Raw genomic sequence first — 13,057 nt, 5'->3', positions numbered from 1 at the left:
AATTTTAAAGTACCGTGTTCAAAACACATCATTTCAGGTAACCCATTAGAATGCACAAGTGGGAGCTGCAAACAAATATTACAGTGTGACATGCTTTTGTTGAGGATCCCAACCAAGCAGCCACACCCTTCCCCAGGATACTCCATTCCATTCTGCTTCTCACCCTGGTCTGCAACTGACACTCACCATCCACTGAATACAGTCTTCACTGGGCTGTTTTAGAGGGTTTCTTGTCACTGGTTCTCTCTCTCTCTCTCTCTCTCTCTCTCTCTCTCTCTCTCTCTCTCTCTCTCTCTCACACACACACACACACACACACACACTTGCCTACAAAATGGCCATGCCCTGTTTTCATACCCAACCCCCAGTTTTTATAACAACTTCTGGAAGTCCACAGGTTCCCCCATCTCAGATATCGAGACACAAGACACTTGTCAAGTCAGCTGCATCTTTAGTGGGGGATGGAGACATTTTTACCTTCAGGTTGTGGGCCAATGGAGACTAGTCCATTGGAGCAAATGGGTCACTGCCCCACCAACCTCAGCCTGACCTCAGTTCCCTCCCTCCTTCCTAACTACCTTTTTTCTTCCAGCCAACAGAGGGGGTGAAACTGGCTGTCATCTTCCTCCTCCTCATTCTCAGTGATGCCCTTGTAGAAACCAGCAAGGAGGATGAGGAAGGGGAGAAAGCAGAAATGGTTGGCTTCACCTGTCAATGGCTCTGGATCCACCTGCTGTTGGGCTCCCTGCCTTCTGCCTCACCAGTCGCAATGGGTGCCAGTCACCGCTACTGTGGCTAAATTACAGTCATGTACAGTCAAGGGAACCCTTGAGGACAATGCTTTTTCTTCGCAACTTTCCAGCACAGGGGGCCTGATCCAGATTGGTACCCTTACATGGGGGCTGGCTGGGCTTTTAAAAGCCTATGCATGATACTGCTGCTGTGCTGTTACTGAACTGAGTATGCATAAGTGCCTAAGAAGAGACTGCTGGATCAGGCCAATGGGCCATCAAGTCCAACATCCTGTTCCCATAGTGGCCAACCAGAGGCCTATGGGAAACCCTCAAGCAGGATTCGAGCAAAAGAGCACTGTCCCCTCCTGTGGTTTCCAGCAACTGGTATTAAGAAGCATTACTTGCCTCCGACCGTAGCAGTAAAACCTAGTAATCGGGGTTATTAGCCATTGATAGCCTTATCCTCCATGAATTTGTCTAATCATCTTTTAAAGCACCCCAACTTGGTGGCCATCACTGTCTCCTGTGGGAATTAGTTCCATAATTTGACTATGTGATGTGTGAAGCAATCCTTTGTTTTATCTGTTCTGAAGCTTCCAACCTTCAGCTTCACCGGATCTCCAAATTTCCAGTGTTAGGAGAGAGAAAGGAAAACCTTTTTCTATCTACCTACCCCATGCCATGCATAACATTATAAACTTCTATCATGTCACGTCTTTCTTTATTGCTTTTAAACTAAAAAATCACAAATGCTGCAACCTTTCCTCATAGGGGAGTTGCTTCACCACCTTGATAATTGTTGTTGCCCTTTTCTGAACCTTTCCCAACCCTCCTCAGAAATATCCTTTAAAAGTATAGTGTATATTTTGAGGCTATTCCAGCAGCAGCCTGTAACACCTTTGTTTCAGCTTTGTTTTTGTTCAAGGGAGCGTGTCTCTCCCCACACATACACACCCTGGCCATGCTCCCAAACAGCATGAGATGTTCTGCACACTCTCCTCGTCCTCCAGGATCCAATTACAGCGCAGGCCCGGCTTCTCATCAACAAGGGAACCCTGTTCAGCCTCTCGAGTCAGCACCTGTTACTTCACAAATGAACTTGTAAAATGGATGTTTCCATGCAACAGAGCATACATGGAGCAAAAACTTCTTCTAAGCTGCCACTCCAGGGATCAGGCAACCAAACAGTTGCATGGTGAAGCAAAATCATTAGCCAAAGAGCTTGAGCAAGACTCCTGTGGGAGTCATTAAAATAATCACTTATTAGGGGGGAGAAACGTTTAGATTGAGACACCAAATGTAAAAGTGTTGTGTGTGCTTTTAAAAAAGTTAAACAAGTACTGGGGTAGCCACTCTCCACTTTGGAGAGGAGTAACCTTTAAATAGCAGTGGTGCAGAGTTTTGCCATTAAATTATGCATAGGGCCCACTTAGCTGAGATGGCTTTTAGAAGGTGGGTAGGGACGTCATAGGTATAAAATCATGAATGGAAAAAGTGAATAGAGAGATTTCCCCCCCCCAAAAAAAATCCCCTCATAGTACAGTGGTACCTCGGGTTACATACGCTTCAGGTTACATACGCTTCAGGTTACAGACTCCGCTAACCCAGAAATAGTACCTCGGGTTAAGAACTTTGCTTCAGGATGAGAACAGAAATCATGCTCCAGCGGCGCAGCAGCAGCAGGAGGCCCCATTAGCTAAAGTGGTGCTTCAGGTTAAGGACAGTTTCAGCTTAAGAACAGACCTCCGGAACGATTTAAGTACTTAACCCAAGGTGTTGTTGTTTAGTCGTTTAGTTGTGTCCGACTCTTCGTGACCCCATGGACCAGAGCACACCAGGCACTCCTGTCTTCCACTGCCTCCCGCAGTTTGGTCAGACTCATGTTTGTAGCTTTGAGAACACTATCCAACCATCTCATCCTCTGTCGTCCCCTTCTCCTTGTGCCCTCCATCTTTCCAAACATCAGGGTCTTGTCCAGGGAGTCTTCTCTTCTCATGAGGTGGCCAAAGTATTGGAGCCACTAAAACCTGAACTAAAAACCTGATTAACCAAACAAAACAGAAATGTTGAAAGAGTAAAGAAAGTATGTCTTCAAACCACACATGATTAACCTATGGAATTCACTACCACAAGATGAAGCAATGACCACCAACTTGGATGGCTTTAAAAGGGGGCTGGACAAATAAATAATGATATAGCCATCAGTGGCTTCTCACCAGGCTGCCTGTTTTCTCTCTCTCTACTGTCCAATGCATTAGGCCCCTGAACTCCAGTTGTTGGGAGTCACAAATGAGAAGAGCACTGTTACACTCAGGTCCTGCTTTTGGGCTTCCCCTTGGGGCATCCGGTTGGCCATAGTGAAAACAGGACCCTGGAGTAGATAGGCCTTTGGTCTGATCCAACAGGCCATAGCAAAGACCCGTTTGAAACCCCAGAGAGCTACTGCCAGTCAGTGTAGACAATGCTGAGCTAGATGGACCAATGGTCTGACACAATGTTAGGCAGCTTCCTATGTTCTTATGAACTGCCTCTCGTCTATTTTAATGTCTTATACCATGAGGCAAATCTCCTTTTTGCACATCCAGCCCAGCTTTAAAAATCTGCTGTCTTTAAAACCTCCTGTTTTTCAAATTCTCCACTTCTTCAGTCTCATAATGTGATTTTACCCTTTATCGCATTAATTCAGTTGTCATTATACTAAGATTGAAACTAGCTCTGCAACATAAAGTAATAAAGCAGATGGCAAGCACTATCCTTTTTCTCATACACACACAGAATACCCCTTCTAAGATAAAGATGGCTGTTATACACAGATGCCTATGGATGAATGTTTTTGGCTTTAAAAACATACCTTAATTTATTTGCTTTGGGCCTAGTAAAAAAACCAAACTTGCACATACACTAAAATGCATGTACACAATTATGTGGTGGCTAGTGGTGGACTTTAGACAGGATTCTTCAAATCTCCACTCAGCTATGAGGTGAAGGTAAAGGACCCCTGGATGGTGATGTCCAGTCAAAGGCGACTATGAGATTGTGGCGCTCATCTTGTTTTCAGGCCAAGGGAGCCAGTGTTTGTCCACAGACAGCTTTCTGGGTCATGTGGCCAGCATAACTAAACCATTTCTGGTGTAACGTGCAACGTGACAGAAACCAGAGCACACGGAAACACTGTTTACCTTCCTGCCACAGCCGTACCTATTTATCTACTTGCACTAGTGTGAATCAGGTGGGCTATCCCATGATTCAGCTGTTAAAAAGTGCAATGACTGAGCTAACATGTTGCCCCAGTAGCATCAGACCAAGCCATTTAGAAGCATGACTGGCTGTGCATGATGCAAATCAAGGCGAACATAGAGACTATTGTGTCTTCGGTAGGTTTTTTTGCAGTGCTGGTGCCAGGCAGGATTTGCATTCTGTTAATATCACATCAGCAAACACAACTCAGTGGATTGTTGGCCTCTGCCATTTGCATGCCTCTGTGGTTTTCAATGCAACATAGCTACATACCCTTTTAGTAGTACCAGCACCAGAATTCAATTATTATTCAACTGGTATTGCTATTGCTTACTGTTCATTTACTACTCATTGTGGGGAGAGCACAAGAAAGAATTGAAATGTTGTCATTCCTAAACAGAGGAGCTTACTAGATCCTGAACACAGAAAGCTGCCCTATACTGAGCCAAACCAGTGGTCCACCAACTAGGATTTCAGACAGGAGGCATTCTCAGTAGTGCAAACCTAAGATGAACATAAAGAGAACCCTACTGGATCAAGTCAAAGGCCCATGTCGTCTGGTATCCTGTTCTCACAGTGGCCAACCAGATGCCTATTAGAAGAAGCCCAAAAGCAGGATAGGACGCGGGTGGCGCTGTGGGTTAAACCACAGAGCCTAGGAGTTGCTGATCAGAAGGTCGGCAGTTTGAATCCCCGCAACAGTCCCTGCTCCTGCTAACCTAGCAGTTTGAAAGTACATCAAAGTGCAAATAGATAAATAGGTACCGCTCTGGCAGGAAGGTAAACATCGTTTCCGTGCGCTGCTCTGGTTCGCCAGAACCGGCTTAGTCATGCTGGCCACATGACCTGGAAGCTATACGCCGGCTCCCTCGGCCAGTAAAGCGAGATGAGCGCCACAACCCCAGTCGGCCACGACTGGATCTAATGGTCAGGGGTCCCTTTAAAAGCAGGACCTGAGTGCAACAACACTCTGCCCACTTGTGATTCCCAGAAACTGACATTCAAAGACATATTGCCTCTTATAGGGTTTCTTGTGTGCCATTCACCACAAGGTCCCAAGGTGGGTTACATGATAAAAATGCAACATCAAAATCAGTGAATCAGGTGGCCACACAGGCATGGCTTGAGTGCAACAGCGCTCTCCCTTCCTGTAGTTTCCAGCAACAGGTATTCAGAAGCATTACTGCCTCCAACAGCGATAGTAGAAGATAGCCACCAGTGTTAGTAGCCATTTGTTGGGGCCAAACAGCTCCTAGCTGGAGGGCTGTGGGCCAGCCAAAATTTGTTACCCTGCAACAGTGGGGAAGGTTTGGTCCTCCAGTTGTTCTTGGACTCTGAATGCCGGTTGCTGGGATTTGTAGTTGGAGAGAGTTGTTGCACTCAGGTCCTACTTGTGAGTTTCCTGTAGGCAACCCGGTTGGCCATTTCCCATAGGATGCTGGACTAGATGGCCATTGGCTTGACCCAGCAGGCTCTCCTGATGTTATGTTATCTGTAGACAGCTGAAAATCCAGGAATTTGCCTTTCTGCCTGTCCAAGTATTCTGTGGGACATATTTCTGGTGATCCCACAGAAGTGGGGCCTGTCCTGTTGTGCATCTCCCAACCGCCAAGAAGCAGTAGCTGGCAGATCTGTGCCGAGGCACGGCAGAGCTCCCTGACATTTGCTATCGCTTGTGTCACGCTATTTATTATTTAGTAGGCCCTAGCAGCAGGAGCATGCTCAGTGGGGCCTTGCGCACGCAGGTGTGTGATTTATTATGTCTCTTTGCATGAGTGGGTGGCATGGATGCATAAATGGCAAGGGTGGAAAACACACTCCCCACCCCCCACCTCGCTTATTTCTTGTTTATTCGTTTTTAAATTCTAGGTGTTAAGCAGTCCCGTAAAAGCTTTCATCTCCTTACTAATGCTTTACATTCATTGCTATCAACCCAATTTAGGAAATAAAAAGAAATGGAGATCAAGCATCTGTTAGTAGGTCCCTGCCTCTGCTACCCTGTGGATCTCACTGTGGTTTCTTGGTTACATTAATTCGCATACTTGCAACCCCTTCCACCTTTGCATTTTAAAAATAGCCGGCCAGTTTTCTTCATTTTATGAATTTGGAGAACAGATGTCCATAAATGTGCTCATTAGATGTTAGTCATTCTGTTCTATCCAGCAGTGATAAATGCATTGATGTGGTTTCGGGTACCAAATACCAGCATAAAACACTCTGGGTTGTATACAGTGTTAGTCCTACAGAAAGAAGAGCCATTGAAATTAATGGACATTGCTAACTTAGGTCCATTAACTTCCATGGGTCTACTCTAAGTGAAACTTAGTTGGAGGCAACCATCGATTGAGACCATCTATGGCCAAGAACATAAGAAGAGCCCTGCTGGATCAAGCCAATGGCCCATCTAATCCAGCATCATGTTCTCACAATGGACAACCAGATGCCTGCAGGAAACTCAAGGAGGACCTGAGCACCAAGCACACTCCCCTCCTGTGGTCTCCAGCAACTGGTATTTGGAAGCATTGCTGCGGCTACTAAGCTATGGTGGGCTGCATGCAACTAAGTCTTAGACTAAACATATTGAAAGTAGTGGTACTAAGTGAGTCCTGCCTATCACTTTCAATGGGTTTACTCTGAGTAGGACTAACTGGAGACAGCCCAATAGGTATCTTCAACCTCTGCTGTTGGAGGCAGGATATCTCCAAATACCAGTTTGCTGTGGATCACAAGTGGGGAGAGTTGCTGTTGCACTCAGGTCCTGCCTGTGAATTTCCCACTGAGTCATCTGGTTGGCCACTGTGATATGAAATTGCAGGACCAAATGGGCCTTTGGCCTGATCCAGTAGGTTTTTATGGCTTAGTGCAGGAATCACTGCATGAACATTGGTTGTCCCTGATCCTGACCTCAACACATTCCTCTGAAGGGTTCAACAGGGTATAGGCAGGTATGGTTGCAGAGTACAGTGTCGGTCCCTTTGCTGGGTCCCCAATTTACTGAGAGGACAAAGAGCAGCGTTTCCCAGGGGGTACTCAAGGGTACGCAGTACCAGCACCTCTATTTTGTTGTTGTTAAAAAGTGTGGCACTTACTGCAACAACTTCATGGTTAGTACTGGCACCTATTTTTCTAGAAAAAAAGCACTGACCGAGAGTCACATATACATTTTGGGTTACTTATATGTGTTGTTTTCCTGATGCATGTTAAGAGCGGGGGAATTGGGTTCTCCAAATGTTACTGGACTATAACTCCCACTTATGGCTGACTGTTGGCCATGGTGGCTGGGGTTGATGGCCATTAGATGCCAACAACACCTTGAGGACTACAGGTTCCCCATCTCTGATAGATGTACTCCCACCCTAGGATCAACTGGTAAAGCAGGCATAGGGAACCTTTGGCCCTCCAGGTGCTGCTGAAGTATAGCTCCCACCATCCCAGGCCATTGGTTATGATTGCTGGAGCTGATGGGAGTTGTAGTTCAGTAACATCTGAAGAGCCAAAGGTCTCCCATCTCTGTGGTAAAGGGTGGAGTATAAATCCCATAAATATAAACAAGCATCTGGCCATGTGGAAGGAGATTATAAGGGTTGTAAATATTGGTGATTTCCCCCCTAGGAGTTTATCATTAAAAAGAGGGAAACGCTTAATGGAATTGAGTGGGGAGACTCAGGCTCTAGAAGGAGAAGCAACTGGAAAGGATGTCTTTGGGCAGGAAATGTGCCTTGGGTGTCCACTTATGCATCACCACACAGGAGGAAATGCATCACCAGATGAGGAAAAGGACCAGAAAGGGCACAGGGTTTACATAAAAGTTCCACATGCCAACTTTGCTGAGACCCACCTGGTGTGACCTTGCAACCCACCTGGTGTAGATTCATGACCCACTGATTAAAGACCTATAGGTTAGTGGACCTTGAGATGCTAGAGCAGGCATAGGCAAACTCGGCCTTCCAGGTGTTTTTGGCATGCAACTCCCATGATCCCTAGCTAACAGGACCAGTGGTAAGGGATGACGGGAAGTGTAGTCCAAAACATCTGGAGGGCCAAGTTTGCCTATGCCTGTGCTAGAGGAAAGGAAAGGAGATCTCCCATAAGCCTGTAGTTTCTTTCATGTGGAATTTCCGGGTTGTCTCCAACTAAGTCCTTCTCAGAGTAGACCCATTGATCTAAGTTAGTCATGCCTGTCAATATCAATGGGTCTATTCTGAGTAGGACTAGGTTTGGCTACAACCCCAAGTTTTGCCTGCCCTAGACTGTGTTATTCACCTCTGGCCCTATTGGATTGAGAGCTAGACTCCCCACCATTTATTTTTATTAACACTATTTATATGCCACCCTCTCATAAAACATCAGGGCAGTGGACAACACTATAAAAACATTTTTAAAAACCTATTTAAAAAAAATAATAATCAGGACAATCATTAAAATGACTGGATACTCAAGAAAATTTTAAACAACTGCAGAGACTTGTCGGCATAACAAAGTCTTCAGGATATCCCAGAAAGTTAAAGAATGGATCTGGCAACACTAACTGGTTGGGGCTAATCAGGTTTCTGCAGCGAATGGTGCCCATCCAGGTGTTCTCATTGATCAACCTGGGATATAAGGAATCAGGGAGTCCTCAAGGTATCCTCGTCTCAAGTTGTTCAGGGCTTTCTTTATGTGTCAACACAATTTGATCTCTTGGGATGCGTCCTTAAACTCTTCTCCACCTGCTGCAATTTCCCCCATTGGAAGCTGCAAACATGTGCTTAGAACACCAGATGATGGGAAGCAGCTTGTTTTTTTAAGGGAATAACAAGTGGGTAGAGGTGTTACAAGGGACGCGGGTGGCGCTGTGGGTTAAACCACAGAGCCTAGGACTTGCCGATCAGAAGGTCGGCTGTTCGAATCCCCATGACGGGGTGAGTTCCTGTTGCTCCTGCCAACCTAGCAGTTTGAAAGCACGTCAAAGTGCAAGTAGATAAATAGGTACCGCTCCGGCGGGAAGGAAAACGGCGTTTCCGTGCGCTGCTCTGGTTCGCCAGAAGCGGCTTAGTCATGCTGGCCACATGACCCAAAAGCTGTACGCCGGCTCCCTCGGCCAATAAAGCGAGATGAGCGCCGCAACCCCAGAGTCAGCCACGACTGGACCTAATGGTCAGGGGTCCTTTTACCTTTACCTTTTAGAGGTGTTACACCCTCCCCTCCCTGTGAATTCCACCTTCCTTGCTAGCTGCACTGTCAAGACCGGTCTTTGGAGCAGTTATCCAGGGGTCTACTCAACAGAATGAGTGGGCTGGCTTTTTTGGATGGAGTGAAGGAATATACATTACCATGTAAAGAGGAAGTCTCCGTTAGATCATTAATTTCAGAATTATGACACATTGCCATCCCAAAAGCCCCCCTGGAAGACTGTTACACCCAAAGTCTAAAAATCACCTAACAGGACCACCATCCCTCACTTAAGTTTCTCGGACACGCACTAGCAGAGGAACATGATAAAAGACACAACGCTGAATAAATCTTTACAGCGAAGTTAAATGCAATAGAAGGTGATCATAGGACACGGGGCTTGCCCATGTAGTACATCTCATGCAGGATGTATCCAACCGATTCTGATTTTTATTTTTTGAATTAAGAGGAGAGCTAAAGTTGTGTCTTTTGCTCCTGCCATGTACACTCACAGACACCCCCCCCCATGCGCCACTGCCTCCTCTTGTCGGCTTCTTCTAGCCAGTTCTCCCACCACAGGGACCTGAGCAAGCAAACATACCCAGCCAGCATCACACAATACTCGTGCATGCCAAAGAATCACTGTTGCAAGATGACGCAATGATGAACTAAGTGGTGCAATGGAGGGATGTGTGAGTGCATAGGAGATCCTGCATAGGCAGCAATGCCCAACAGCTTACCAGCAGCATTTCTAAAAATAAACAGTATGATTTATTATTCCCCCTCCCTCAATGCCACATTCCCTTGAGGTGGCTGCACATGGCAGTCTTATATTATTCTGCTGCACTCTGCGCAAATGTGGTCCCCCCCCCCACTGCATCAGACCCGAGGATGGGATAGGAAGGATTCCCAAAGGTGTTGTTTACATTACAGAGGGCTATTTATTTCTTGCTTTGATTTATTTCTTGCATTTACAGTATATACATCTGGGTGGCTCACTATTTTTTTTTTAAATACAATAAATTTAAAACAATAAAACCAGTTACAGTGGTACCTCAGGTTAAGTACTTAATCGTTCTGGAGGTCTGTACTTAACCTGAAACTGTTCTTAACCTGAAGCACCACTTTAGCTAATGGGGCCTCCTGTTGCTGCCGTGCCGCCGGAGCACGATTTCTGTTCTCATCCTGAAGCAAAGTTCTTAACCCGAGGTACTATTTCTGGGTTAGCGAAGTCTGTAACCTGAAGCGTATGTAACCCGAGGTACCACTGTATAAGCAAATATAAAACAAGAAGTCCCCCTAAAAGCTAGCAGAGACATAGCAGCATAAAGATCCCTTTCAAGACAGCAAAGGGGAAAAGGAAGCTTTAAAATCTCCAGGAGTGGCACCATTATGCCACAGGGCACTTTAGGAACATAGCAAGCAGACCTGCACTGACTCAGACTATTGCTCCATCCTTCTCAGTATTGTCTACACTGGCTGACAGAGAGTCCCCAGAATTTCGGACCAAGATACATTCCCAGCCATAGGTGTCTGCAGGATCAGACCAAAGTCCCACCAAGTCCAGTCTCCTGTCCTCAAAGTGGCCAATCAGATGGCTGCAGGAAGACCACAGGCAGGGCATGAAGGCAACATCCCTCACTCTCTATTACTCATAAGAATATCTTGGCTGCTGCATCTCGTCCAGCATTCACTTCTCACAGTGACCAACCAGATGCCCATGGGTACAACCAGTGGCGTAGCGTGGGTTGTCAGCACCCGGGGCAAGGCAAGTAATTTGCGCCCCCTAACCCAGGTAGGGGCAGAGAGCTGCGAGTGTGAGCGCGCCCCCCCCAGATGTTGCGCCCGGTGCGGCCGGCCCCCCCCTGCACCCCCACGCTACGCCACTGGGTACAACAGCAATAAATAACAGTGGGTTGCACACCAACTAATTTCTAGTCAAAGTATATCCACTGAAATCAATAAACCTAAGTTAAACATGTCCACCACTTTCAATCTGAGTAGAACTAACCTTTGATATAGCCTAGTATTATTATTTACTGGTGTTTGAAACAGTACAAGGCTTTAAAAAGCAGAACTCATCAAGCAGCAGGATACCAGTAACAGAGGGCCAGTTCTTCAGGTGTTAGGAGAGCTCCTAGGGAAGGCAGATGTTGTTCTAATAAGGCCAAATTTTAAACCGAGCCTTTATATCTCCAAAAACGGCCTGGTGACTCTCCCCAGGAGAGCCCATCTCTCTGATGAGAGTGCAAATAATTTAAACAGCCAGGCACTGTGGCACCACTGAATGGCCTTGGATTGCACAAACTGCAAGGAAATCTCGAGAAAAGGGTGATTTGTGAGCCGATTTAGCCTTCTTTCTCTCAAAAAAGGTCTGAGCCGCTGCTCCCAGTTCAGAATCTGGGGGAAGGGAATTTCATCTCCTCTCAGAGCGGTGTATCCAATGAACAATAAATTTTGAGGTGCTGAGAGACTCACCTGGTTAAGTGATCTAATGACTAGAATACTAGCTATCTAGTATAGAAGTCCTAGTCATCCTATCACATTGATTTCCTCAAGTTGGAGAAGGGTATGTGCATCATCTGGAGATGGAACATTCTCTGTTGTAGTTGGAATTTACATCCTTCATTAAATCCAGGGTAGTAATCGTGGTACCTCTGGGTGCCATCTTGTGGAAGATTAACGACACAGCAAGAGTAGCACGTAAAGGATTTGTTTGCACAATTGGATGGTTATGCATATCCCACCCTTCAAGGTAAAAAACGGCAACAAAAGGTCACATAGAGAAGACTAAAATCAACAACTAAAAATACAACACAACAAACAAGCAGAACAAAAATGGTGGGTAAAGCAACCCCTGGCTTGATGCAGGAAATCCCCAACAGATGAATTCTTATGCTGTGTGTGAAGAACTCCAGTGATATGGGAGACCACCACCCTGTGCTAGGGAATTGGTTCTGGGAAGGGCTATAGCTCAGTGGCTGAGCATCTGCCTTGCATGCAGGAAGTCCCAGGTACAATTCCTGGAATCTCCAGGCAGGGCTGGGAATACCCTCTGCCTGAAAAACCGTACCAATCAGTGCAGACAATACTGGACCAATGGGCCAGCTCAGTACAAGACATTTTCATGGGTTAAGGTGAAGGCCTGTAGCACTGTGGTAGAGCATATGCTTGGCATGCAGAATGTTCCAGGTTCAATCCCTAGCAGGGCTGGGAATGTCCCCCTTCTGAAAAACTCTGGAAAGCCGTTGCCAGTCCATGTAGACAAAACAATGCTAGATGGAGCAATTGTCTGACTTTGTAAGGCAACCTCCTATGTGATTCAGATTTTTTCTAGTTATATGACACATAACACACCTGGATATGCGGCAGCACATTTGGGGAGGGGATGGTGCTTCTCCGGTGCTTTTGGAAAACGCTTGCATCTCGATCCTTCTTAAAAGACCTAATGAGCGCCCACATCTCCAACTAGCCGAACCAGGAGCGAGGCGTGGAACCTAGAGCAGCAGAAAATCTATGTACAAGAGAGAGCAAGAGAGAGCTATTTTTAGCCAGCCGGCGAGTAGGGGGCGTGCGTCTCTGTGTGTACACGCATCACCCATTTCTCCGCACACAACACAATTTTATTCAGACACCTCTCTTGGCAGGCGAAAGTACAGCTGGGGGATGCTTGGGGTTTGGAGGAGCGTTTGCTAGCAGCAGGCAGCTAGAGAGCTGAGCCGGAGGCTGGGTCTCCAAAGCAATTAAAATAAACTGCAGGAGCCAAATAACACCAGCTCACAAGAGCAAATGTAATGCAACAAACCAGACCAAGAGTGGGCAAGCGCTCTCTCTCTCTCTCTCTCTCTCTCTCTCTCTCTCTCTCTCACACACACACACACACACACACACACACACTCCAGTGCTTAGCAATTTCTATTTCTGACATCATACTG

The 13,057-nt window shown here is 46.3% G+C and overlaps 1 long non-coding RNA gene across 2 annotated transcripts in view; it reads right to left on the bottom strand.

Annotated features, from left to right (window-relative positions):
* Positions 1-252: 252 nt before the first annotated feature.
* LOC308591166 overlaps positions 253-13,057 on the bottom strand; it is a 34,788-nt gene continuing 21,983 nt past the window's right edge. For both annotated transcript variants that reach the window (XR_014010013.1, XR_014010014.1), the window contains 2 exons: positions 12,480-12,636; positions 253-1,813 (listed from right to left, as the gene is read on the bottom strand). This is a non-coding gene — a long non-coding RNA (uncharacterized lncRNA). The remainder of the gene's footprint in view (positions 1,814-12,479; positions 12,637-13,057) is intronic.

Source organism: Podarcis bocagei (assembly GCF_964188305.1).
Source record: "Podarcis bocagei genome assembly, chromosome: 7".
NCBI lineage: Eukaryota > Metazoa > Chordata > Lepidosauria > Squamata > Lacertidae > Podarcis > Podarcis bocagei.
This window is presented reverse-complemented; position numbering and strand designations above follow the sequence as displayed.